At 46.1% G+C, this 12721-nt stretch overlaps 1 protein-coding gene across 1 annotated transcript in view; it reads right to left on the minus strand.

Annotated features, from left to right (window-relative positions):
- The window catches only part of CEP350 (centrosomal protein 350), a 3609946-nt gene that overhangs the window by 3261719 nt on the left and 335506 nt on the right, over positions 1–12721 (minus strand). The window lies entirely within an intron of this gene.

A 12721-nucleotide genomic window follows, 5' to 3' on the forward strand; every position in this document is an offset into this window, starting at 1 on the left:
ACTTCCGGGTCTAAAGTATGATTCCTGACTATAGTCGGAAGAGGAGGAGCCAAGCTGTTAACTTCAAAGTGTGAAGGGACTGATGGAGTTGTCCCGACTGATGAATTAATAGGTCTGGGATCTGGTCCAGGAACCATGGTCCGTCCAGTGCATATTTCCGAAGATAGGGGAATCATACCTGACGAAGCCAGTAAGGGGCAACTAAAATCATTTTGCTGCCCAAGTGAGACGCCTTTTGGATCACTCTGGGAAGGAGGGGAACTGGAGGGAAGGCGTATAGCAAGCCGGTGGGCCAAGGATGGGCTAATGCGTCCATAGGACTCTCCCCCGGAGCTGGAGTGAGAGAGAAGAACTTTCTGCACTTCGCATTCAGCGGGGTTGCGAAAAGGTCGCAACAAGGAGTTCCCCATCTGCTGAAGATCGGAGTTGTCACTGCATCGTTCAGAGACCACTCGTGAGGAGAGAGAATAGTTCTGCTTAGTCTGTCGGCTATCACGTTGGACTTCCCAGGGATACGAGTCGCTACCAGAAAACGTCTGGTCGCCACTGCCCATTCCCAAACTCTCATGGCCTCTCTGCAAAGGGGGTAGGATCTGGTCCCTCCCTGCTTGTTCAGATACCAGACTACTGACATGTTGTCGGAGTGAATGGCAATTACGCCCTGAGGGAGGTAATCGTGGAGGGCTTGTAGAGACAGAAACACCGCCCTCATTTCTAGAATGTTGATATGAAGGAGACTCTCGTCGGAATGCCAATTGCCTTGGACTGACCTGCCCAGGTAATGCCCCCCCCCCCCACCCAGTCTGGGAGGCGTCCGTCGTCAATGTGGCCATAGCAGGAGGTGGAACAAAGGGTCGTCCCTGATCCAGACTGGAGGGCACCAGCCACCAGCGAAGGTCCCTTTTGCAGGTTTCCGTGATCCGTATGAGGTGACTGAGAGGGAGATCCTGAAAGGACCACTGTGTCGATAGGAGCCACTGGAGAATTCTCATATGCAATCTTGCTAAGGGGACTAGGAGAACAGTGGCCGACATAGAGCCTAATAGCTGCAGGACCATCCTGGCTGGAGCTTTGGATCTGAGAAGCAAGGCTCGGACTTGAGCCTGTATAGTCTGTATCCTTTCTGTAGGAAGATAGACCCGCATTTGGTTTGAGTCTATCTCTACTCCGATGAACCTTATGCGCTGAGATGGCAGCAACACAGACTTTGGCCAATTGAAGGTGATTCAAAGGGAAGTGCCTAGTGATATGGTGGCTTGTAGATTCTGCAATAGTAGACGCCTGGAGGTGGCAGTTAGGAGCCAGTCGTCCAGATACGGAAACTCCTGGAATCCTAGACTCCTCAGGTGAGCAGTCATGACCGCCAAACATTTGGTGAACACCCTGGGGGCTGTGGTGAGACCAAAGGGCAGTCATGCAGAACTGAAAATGACTGTCTCCCAGGCTGAAGCGCAAATGTCTCCTGGACACCTGATCTATCAGGATGTGATAAGAGGCGTCCTTGAGATCTATGGAGCACATCCAAACACCTTTCTCCAGCAGTGGGAGAATGGATTGTACGGTGACCATTCGGAACTTGGACTTTTTGACTGATCGATTTAGGATGCTGAGATCCAAAATGGGCCTCAAGTCCCCGGTCTTTTTTGGCACCAAAAAGAATCTTGAGTAAGTCCCTAATCCGATCTGGTCTGTGGGGACCGGTTGGATGACTCCTTTTTGAAGCAGCTTTGAGATTTCTAAGGCTGCGATTTCCCGTTGACTGGGTGGCGGGTCCGGGATTTTCTTGGACGGCGGTGCAGGGTGTGAAAAGGGGATGGCATAACCTCTGGCGATGATTCGAAGCACCCAACGGTCCTGAGTGATACCTTCCCAGGCTTTTAGGTGCCTCGAAAAACGACCCCCGACTGGCTCCGGAGCTGCACAGTCGGGCAGTCCTTCAGGGATTGTGGAAGGCTGAAGAGTCACGAAAGGACTCGCGGTCTCCAGTGTTGCGGAGGCCTCTGCCGCCTCTGGGACGGCGTCTTCCAGAAAAATTTCCCCCTCCTCTGCCTCTAGAAGGGGGATCGTCCTGCTGCGAGGGATAAGACTTCTGGGATTTACGGAACCACATTTTCCCTCCTCTTTTAGCCTTGGGGTAAGGCCGAAAGGGAGTGGAAAATCGTGCCCTACGGCAGTCTATGTCTTACCTTCTTGCTCGCAGCGGGTCAATGTGTCCTTTACCTTGGGTCCAAACAAAGAGGACCCATCAAAGGGAGCGTCGGCAAAGGAAGACTTAAAGGCTTCTGCAAAATGACACAGGCGGAGCCAGGCTTGCCTCCGTAGAGCAACACCCGTACCCGCCGCTCTACTCGCCCCCTCGGCTGCATATGAAATGAGCCTCATGGACGAGTTTGATATTGATGACAGCGTAGCCAACTGAGAGCCAACCGTTTGGGCCAGCTGCTCGGGTAGGTTACCCAAGAGGGTGTCTGAAAGCTCCTTGATCAGATCCCTCTGAAATCTAGTGAAGTGCGTTAAATAGTTCAGGGACCTTAAGGTAAAGGCCGCTGAACTGAGGGTGCGCTTCCCGTACCGGTCCATGCTCCTAGACTCCTTATTAGGAGGATGGACGGACGTCGAAGCCTCTGCTACATCTTGTTGGGTAGCAGATGCCACCACCAGGGCATCTACAGCCACACCTTTAGTCAGAAACTCCTTCTCTGGGGGTGCTGATAAGAATTTATTTGGGCGAGCAGGCACCGGTTCCACAGAGTCTGGATGCTCCCACGCCCTTCGACAGATCAAATCTAGGAGCTCGTCGAAGGGCGGAGACACCAGGAGGCGGAGGGCTGAGCCCCGAAGGCCTTGAGGAACACCGACTCGTCAGCGGAAGGGGGTTTGGAATGCCAGCAGCCTCGTTGTTTGAGGGCTTCCAAGATGTCTGCAAAGGAGACATCATCTGAGGATGACTTAGGGGACCCTTCCGCATCATCAAGATCGGTGTCCGACGTGAGAGACTCATCGGGGGAGTCGACGTGCTTCCTCTTGCACAGTCTTTTCCTTGGGGGTTCCTCCGAAGAAGCTTCAGAGGGACCTCCAGGAGGGGGGAAACCCCACTGGGGGTGACCTTAGGCCCCGGGGCTCCGCTGTCTAGCGTCAGGGGGACTACCAAAGACCCAGTCTCCGTGTGTAGGGAAGGTGCCGGTGAGACCGTGGAGGTAGCCAAAGAAGATTTGGCCAAAGCACTCCTAATGGCCCTGAAGGCCGGACCGCCAGAGTCCTGGGAAGGTCCAACCCCTGTGGCCACAACAGTAGACGGTACTCCCGCAGCCGACGCACCGAGAGGAAGGCTCTGAACCGAAAACATCGGTCCCGAAGCGTCCCCCCCCGGGGCCGACCGAGGAGGTCCGTGTACCGAACTCTGACTCGAGAGCCGGGATTGGAGTAAGGGTCGGAGCCGACCCGAAAACCTCCATTGGCTCCACCAGCACCGGCTCCAACGGTGCCGAGGCTGTTGGAGGAGGAACCAGAACTACAGGGTATGCCATCAACTCCGAAGCCGAGTGGGCTGGAGCCGAAACTAATTTCTGGAATACAGGAGACTGAAACAGTCTTAGGAGCACCCTGTCGATGTCCGAATCCGACATCTTGGAAGATCGGGAGGAGACCGACCGGGTCCGAACCGACTTCTCCATCGGCTCCGAAGGACTGGGGGACCGGCTCCGAATAGACTCGACCAGTATCGGTGCCGAGGGAGATTCCATAGCAATTTCCCTCGGTGCCAAGGAGGGCTTCGGCGCCGAAGGGGAAGAGTCTGAGCCGGCAACCCTCATCGGCTCCAAAATCAGTGGAGCCGATGAAGGTGACCTGCCTCTCGAAGCCCCAGCCATCTGCTCCGAAACCAGAGTAGTCGAGACTGGAGGCATCGAGGCAGACCGTTCTGCCCTCGGCTCCGAAGTCCGTGGAGCCGATTGAGAAGCCTGCCTAGATTTCTTGGTGGTCGGTTCCGACGGGCTGGTCGGAGCCGACGATTTCTTTTTCTTAGCTGGAGAGGAAGAGGAAGATAAGGCCTCCTCGAAGGAGGGTTTGATAAGCCCTTTTAAGATCAATTTATTCTTCCTCTCTTGGAGGACTCTAGAGGAAAAAGCGACGCTACAGGACTCCTGAAGGTGTTTGGCACCTAAACAGTACACACATAAGGAGTGATCATCGGTGATGGACATTTTATAGTTGCATCTCGTGCACTTCTTAAATCCTGAGGGTCTATGCTCCTTAGACATAACGCCTGTAGACTACTCACTATATTAGAGAAAAAAAACAATGTATGTCACTCAGTAAAAGATTCTACAACAATAAAAGAAAACCTTTTCGGATTATTTTTTTTTTTTTTTTTTTTTTTAAACGAAAGGTGAAGCCCAAGAAAGTTAAACAAATACAACTAGAAAATACACCAAAAAGGAGGGCCAAGAACCCTCTAAATCAAACGGGTACTTGACCTCCAAATACAAGAAAAACTCACTAAAGAACTAGGGGAAGGACCCTCTAACTTAAACGGAAACCTTTCCCTGTTCAGTCACACAAAAATTACCACAAAAATTTTACAAAAACACACTTATACACAACGATAGCTGTTAAAACAGCTTTTGGGTAATGATTAAAGAATTTCCTGACAGAAAAACTTTCTGAAAAAAGCACTTAGCTCAGCCAAGTTCGAGACCATGTCCTAGCTTGTAAGCGGCAAACGAGATCTGGGGAAGTAGTGGTGGTGCATCCTGGGATAGAGAATAGCTCAGCCAATAAGAGGCTTTGCTCTATAGCATAGTGTGCCGAGTCGGAGCAGAGGATCGGCTCCGAGCCCATCAGTACAGAATGCAGGTGAGATAGGATCACATAACATCCTCTATTTCTAGATGCGAACCCCTTAGTAATTAGATGGGCCACAAAGAAGTATTTCCTAACTACTTTGGCAATATGATTGTCAAAGGAGAGATTACTATCTACCTGGTATGGGAGTAGTTTACTGTGCTGTAAAACAGTATATTGGTATACGTGTTAATAAATTCACATCCCTTCCCCATTAGTGTGACATTCGAGCTGATCATGTTCTACTTAGTAGCTGTTATAACAATATAACCCTTATGTACTTTAAATAAAATTAATGTTTAGTACCTGTTACTAACCAGATTACGTCTGTGATTTTATCCACGACAATATACTACATGGTTGGAAATATATGAACCATAGACCATTTGGCAATCTAACAATATATATAAATATATACATATACATTTTACATACAAAAAATCCATTGTGAAAACCATATTCCATTTCAATAAGCTAATGTTAAATAAAGATTGTTTTCAACTTTCTAGACTTCAAGGTCTGTGTACAAGAACCCTAAAAAACTACCTTTAAAAAATTTTACTGTATAATTAGCTAGTATTATTATTAATCATCTCAAATAAAGTGGAAAAAAGAAGAAAACATGTGCTATGATAGAAACAAAATATACACTATTAAAATTATTTACCATGGTAAAAGCAACTGGAAGAATAAAATAAAATATAATTTGCCATGTAAACAATATGCCAATTTTCTAAGTTCCAGCACACTTTTAAGTGAACAATAGTAATTTGGTCCAGGCTTCCTGAAAGAATTGCAACGAGTTCACGTTTTTCCAGCATATTCAGGATGTCTCCTTCAAGATCACCTATGTCAATGCGATCCAGTATCTGGAACTTAAAATCTGTGCATCTTTCATGCAGAACAAAGTGTCTGGCTAGTGCATTATTTTTAAATCCAGAGTGGAGTTCTGCCAGATAACTTGAAATCTTACGCTTAAGTTTATTGACAGTCTTGTCCACATAAAATGCATCACATTCATTGCACTGTGCCCTGTAAATTAGTTTTGTAGTGTTACAGTCATCCCCTGCACTGGTCTTAGTTTTATTTCCCTTATTTAATGAAAATCATTATCACCTTGCTGTATAGCTCTGAGCCCTTTCTTATTTGCAATGGTGATGGACAGGTTGACAGGCGAGATCAGACAGGAGTCCCCGTGGACTATGATGTTTGCAGATGACATTGTGATCTGTAGTGTGAGTAGGGAACAGGTGGAGGAGACCCTGGAAAGATGGAGATATGCTCTAGAGAGAAGAGGAATGAAGGTCAGCAGGAATAAGACAGAATATATGTGTGTGAATGAGAGGGAGGATACAGGAATGGTGAGGATGCAAGGAGTAGAGGTGGCGAAGGTGGATGAGTTTAAATACTTGGGGTCAATAGTTCAGAGTAACGGTGAGTGTGGAAGAAAGGTGAAGAAGAGAGTACAGGCGGGATGGAGTGGGTGGAGAAGAGTGTCAGGAGTGATTTGTGACAGACGAGTACCTATAAGAGTGAAAGGGAAGGTTTACAAGAGGGTAGTGAGACCAGCTATGTTATATGGGTTGGAGACAGTGGCAATGACAAAAACGCAGGAGTTTGAGCTGGATGTTGCAGAATTAAAGATGTTAAGATTTGCACTGGGTGTGACGAGGGTGGACAGGATTAGGAATAAGTATATTAGAGGGTCAGCCCAGGTTGGAAGGTTTGGAGACAAAGCCAGAGAGGCACGATTACATTGGTTTGGACATGTGCTGAGGAGGGATGCTGAGTATATTGGGAAAAAGATGCTAAGCATGAAGCTACCAGGTAACAGGAAAAGAGGAAGGCCTAAGATAAGGTTTATTGGATGTGGTGAGAGAGGACATGCAGGTGGTTGGTGTGACAGAGCAAGATGCAGAGGACAGGAAGAAATGGAAACAGGTGATCTGCTGTGGCGACCCCTAACGGGAACAGCCGAAAGAAGATGATGATGATGATTATCACCTTGTTGTATAAACATACAAAATGTACAATTAGCTTCACATGTTTTAGTGTTTCTCTTATACAGTCTCGGCTTAAATTCAACAAAACGTCTAATGTTCCTGGCCTTCCTGTAAGCAAAGGATGGGGCTTCACCTAAGATATTAATCAGATAAGGGTTTCCTGTGACAATGGTCCAAGTTTTCTTTAATAACATTTTTGATACTGTGATAATCCAAAGTGTATGTCAGGATGCAGCTATTTGTGTATTTGTTATTCTCTGTGGAATTTCTCAACATTCTTTACTGGGGATGTTGTGTGAAGGTGCTTCAGTTCTTTTCAGTTCTGTAATGGGTTCCAGGATGTTTTTTTTAACATCTGACTTTCATAGTCTCTCACTAGGAAATCATTCTCAAAGTTGCTCAGGTGTCTCAGAAATGGTTCCATCTCGATGATAATTCTTGCTAATCTATAGCCCTGGGACTTCACCACATTATACTTGGTTTTTGCAACAACCTGTATGAGACAGAGTATAGAGATAGGGCTCTAAGTCAATCTGTACAGGACAATGCATTAATACCCTGGATTATTTTGGTGAGAAATATGTGTGGGCATTCCAACAGTTGCATATGCCTAGTCAGTTACATGCCAAAGGGGGCACTGTACCTAATAATGGGTCTGACAAGGGTTGAGTAGAGTTGTACTACAACTTCCTTGGACTTGGATGCCATACCCTTACTTATAAGTTGGGTGACAGAACGATTTTTTTACTACTTTGGCTATGTGTTGGTCAATGGTTAGATTTCCATCTACATATGTTCCCATATCTGTAACTACCAGGTCTTAGGGGTGACTTAGTGGAGTAATTTGCCAAGTGGACACTTTCCAAAAGGCAGTACAATGAACTTCTTTGCACAGAGTTCTAATCCATGGCATTGGCACCGGCATTTGTCTGCGTTAGACCCTGCTGCAGAATGTTAGTGTCATGGGGGGAATTTATGATGGCTTTCAATTTGCAGTTATCTGTGAACTTGGTGGGCTACAGGCCCTTGATATTAGCTTTGACCTCCAAGAAGTAGATGCCAAACAGGAGTGAACCCAGCATGGGGTCCTGTGGCACTCCGCTGGTGACCTGCCTCTTGGTGGAGGTGGTCACCAATCTTGAATTTTTCAGTCCTATCTGTAAGCCAGCTGGCAATCCAGCAAATTGTAGGGATTTATGCCTAGTTTGATGAGTTTATCTTCAATACCTGAGTGAGGTATTGTATTGAATGCCTTAGCCAGGACTAAGTAGGTGGTTTGCACCATTTTCCCCTCATCTGCTACCTTGGTTACCTTCTCAAAGAAGTCTACTAGGTTAACCACACATGCCCTTCTTCAGACAAAACCAAACTGGGACGGGTCTAGGGTCCAGCATCCCTAGGTTGACAATGTCTCTGTTGATCATTTAAATGAAAATTCATTCCATGGCTTTGAACACTAGACTAGTCAGACTAAGGGGTCTACAGTCTCCAGGGCTGGTTGATGGTCCAGCCTTGTGAAGCGGGCTAACAGCTGCCATTCTACATTCGCTTGATATGCAGCCTTTTTTGAGGCTGTACTTGAAAAGTGCCTCAATTGGTCCTGATAAGTCATGTTTCAGGCTATTTTAAAGGCAACCTGGGATACTGCTGGGACACACTGAGGTTGTACTTTTAGCCTTGGTGAGCGCTTCTATGACTTGTTCCCTTGCTAATCGTTGGGAGGTAGGGCTACGTTGATTGGATTTCATGAGAGGTGGGGGGTTGAGCTGAATTTGTTGGCCAGATCATCACTATGCACAGTGAAGGTGGTACCATTTACTGCCAGTTTTTCACAAAATCACATTTTACCTTTGTGGTTAAGGGTGTAGAAGGCCTTGTGTTCGTCTTCAACCTGGGAAACTAACCTGACCTCATAACTGGCCTTCTTGGATTTAATTAATCCTTTTAATTTCCTGTTTAGTTTGGTGAGCTTGTCAGTATTAGAGTTGCTCTTTCTGATTTTGGCCATGACTTTTCTCCTTTGGTTACATTCTAGTAGGTAGAGCAGCCTCTATCCAGCCATGTTTGTACAGTGTTTGTGAATAATTCTGCATAGGCTATTGTCAACTCTGGGTTAGGCATGGCAATGAATTTTGACACTGTTGCTTAACAGAATGTCGTTAGTTTTAGAATAGTTCCCAACTGTAATAGGTTCTGCTGGATTTTCTGAGCTGATTTTTACTTTGAATGAGACAGCTTTGTGATCCGACCACACCAGCGAGAACATGACATGGGGGTGTTTCTGCACTGTACCATACTGGTGAGAACCAAGTCCAGTATGTTTGCACCTCTGGCTGAAGTACACACTAACTGGTAATGGGCATTTGTGTTATTAAAGCCCAGGAAACATTATACCTGCAAGTTGAAAGTAGTGCGTTTCCCAGTCTACAGAGGGGTAGATAAAGTCTCCCATGAACAGAGTTTGATTGGATGAGCAGTACCTCAGCAGGTCTAGATAAGAACTGTGGGATTCTTGTGACTTAAATGGTGACCTACAGCTTGCTAAGTTCTGTAAGGGACTAAGGGAATTTATATGGATGAATTCCAGGGTATCATCCTGTTTAACCAGCCTTGAGGCATACTTGTTGCTAATGTAGACAGAAATACCTCTACCTTTAGTCCTAGTCTGTATAGCTAAAGGTCTAAATGAGTGGAAGGCACTGTAAACAGTGTAACCTTGCACTGCCGGAGTACTTTCTGTGGCTTTAAACCAAGTTTACTTGATGTCATACATGTCTACATTCAGCAGAGTGAGGAGAGCTTGTAGGGTGTGTAGTTTCTTGTTAAGGCTCCTAGCACTGAGCAGTAACAGCTTTAAGGTTACTTTGGGTTTAAGTTGCTGTCGGTAGGTTTGTCACTATGGCATTGCCTAAAAAGGGCTCTAAGAGGGTGGATAAAATTTCAGCCAAAATATGGAAGCCAAAGGGGGGACAGATGCAGGACATCTTTGGCAAAGCAACATGGCCCATTGACTATGTCCTCCCAGGAAGACAGAAATTAAATTCCCCTGGATTGACACCAGAAACTAAGCCAATTGTTAAAGGCAATCACTTTTTGTTCATACTGTGGCATCAACCTTGGTGAAGGTAGAATGCTGCTCAAGCCAAAGCATGTGAATAATGTCTTGCTTCATATAGTCCAGAGAGGTACGTCACAGGTCATTTACACCCCCACGGACTATGACAGAGTCATACTGGTACCTATGGTGCAGTGACATGCGTGTATGTAACTTGGCAGATTCTAGGTCCAGATAAGCAACTGACTAATCTTCTCCTTGCCCGGTCTGATGAAGAATGGGACATCTATGTGTTGTACACTATGAAAGAGTCCTGGGTAAGCTGCTTATATGCCTTACTGGCTTTGTTTTTCAGGGGGTCCACTGGGTGTACTCGTGTGTGGTGTTTCTTTTGGTGTATGCTTTACAGATTCATTTACAGGCACAAAAGGTCTTTGAGGTTTGGGGAGACTGCTTTTTAATGCCTCAGCATAAGTTGGTCCATGTGGGTGAACAGCACGTGTGGTGAATGTAGTGTGTGTGTGTGTTTTAGACAACCTTGGTTGTAGAATAGATTTTTTTTTCCAAGGAAATTGTGCACACACATTTCTTCCACAATGTGTTGGTTATCTTTAAGGATTAAAGGTAGTCTGTGAACATGAGACAACTGCTACGTTGTCTCACGATGCCTACATCTCCCAAGCTGTTTATGGAGACATTGGGAAATTGCATATCCATGTTGTCCGGACCTGTATTAGGGTGGGTATAAGGGTATGAGGACTGGGTTTTACACAGGTCTCATAGGGTCGTCTCTAGGATTATGGACTAGAGTTGAATAGTGCTAGGACATGGTATTAGGATACAGTATTAGTGCTATCTGATGTGCAAGCTAGCTGCTTTGAGCTTAACTTCATGCAATATATAACTAAATTGCATATTACATTCTTAGTACTGATTTAATAGGAAAACTTGACTGAACTCTGCCAATCATTCCTGCAAGGTGAGCAACTCTGTGCAAATGTTCTTAACAGAAGCAGGAATGAAAGTAAAACCTAAATCCTGAGACCTCTGGCTAATAAACGACTATACTTTGAGCCTCTCTGAAGCATTGCCCAGCTCAGACAGACCAGGCAAACACCTTCTGCTATAAGATGGATGACCTTAGTCCTCTTAATGCAAAAGCACAGCAAAAACAGGACCCTCTAAGTCTAGGGACTCCCATAATGGAGGGACCAGGGCAAATAACCTGATGCATCTTCCCGCAACAACAAATGCATAGAGACTGCAGCACGGTTAGTCCCATCAATGGGAAATCCTCTCTGCCACCTTCATGTTGACAGACCACTCATGAGGAATTAGAATAGACCTGCTTAACTTGCCTGCAATCACACTGGACTTCCCCAGAATGTGCATTCCTATCATAAAGCAACTGGACGAGATTGCCCGTTGCCATATTCTCAGATTCTCAACAAAGGGGGTAAGATCTGGTTCTCCTTGTTTGGTGATATATATGACCACTGACATGCTGCCCATATGAACTGCAATAGCTCCGGTTGGGAGAGAGTACTAGAAGGCCTGCAATGCTAGGACAGCTCTCATCTCCAGGACACTGATGTGTGTGTTGGCCTCTTCAGGGGACCACGAGCCTTGACCATCCTTCCTAAGAAACCCCCCCACCAAATCTGAGAGGTGTCCCTGGTCACTATGGTCTTGGGTTGAGGGAGAACAATGGGATGACCCTCACATATTTGACTGGACTGGATCCACCACAAAAAGTAGCTCTTGCAAGCATGAGTTACTTTGGACTGTTTAATGAGTGTTGGGGAACAGACTAAGATGAGTGTCCACTTTGAAGGATTCTCACATGCTACATTGCCAGCACTGACATGGATCCCAATGCTTGAAGTATTAGACAAGCTGAAAGAAGAGCAATGAATTGTCTTTTTTGACCCCTGACGGAATTGTTTGAATTCAAGACAGAGGGAGAGAAGCTATTTGAGAGACCACATTGAACAGAGCACTGAAGAATTCCAGAGTCTAAGCTGGCATGAGTTGTGACTTGTTATAACTGACAGAAATCCCCAGGCGAGACCACAAATGGAGTAAGTAGTCCCGTGCTGTAATTAGTTGATGCCTGGTCGCAGTGGTTAGGAGCCATCCAGATATGGAAACACTCAGAATCCCTGCAGTCTCAGGTGAGCTGCAACTACTGCCATGCACTTGGTAAACACCCTGGGACTGTGACACCAAAGGGCAGTGCTCTGCATTGGTAATGACTGGCTTCAAGCCAGAAGAATAGATATCTTCTGGATTGTCTGCTCATTTTGATGCGATAGGAAGCATCCTAAAGAACTATCAAGCACATTCAGTCATCGTCATGTGGAAACAACAGAAGACACTGAACCATGACCATCCAGAACTTTGTATGCTGAACCAATCAATTTAATTTGCTGAGATCCAAGATTCGTCTCCAGTCCTCTGTCTTTTTTTGCACTAAAAAGAATCTTCAATAAGTTCCAGACTCTTTCTGGTTGGGGGATCTCCTGGATGACTGTTCTAGTAGCTTGTTTATTTCTAGTGTTGCTGCTTCCCTCTGACTGGGTCAAACATCAGGGATTTTGTTTGATACTAGCGAGGGTGGATGGGAAAATAGTATTATATAACTTCTGGATATTATCCTCCATGCCCAAGAATCTTGTGTAATTTCTAGCCAGGATCCGATGACCCCTGACTACCCCCAGAGATGGACAGTTGGGCCTCCTTTCAGGAGTACTGATGGAATATGCAAGAGAAAGTATACCTAGATCACTGATTATGCAGGCCATTTCTGTATCGGGGACGG

The sequence above is a fragment of the Protopterus annectens genome, chromosome 10.part0, assembly GCF_019279795.1.
Source record: "Protopterus annectens isolate FY-2018-M chromosome 10.part0, PAN1.0, whole genome shotgun sequence".
Lineage (NCBI taxonomy): Eukaryota > Metazoa > Chordata > Ceratodontiformes > Protopteridae > Protopterus > Protopterus annectens.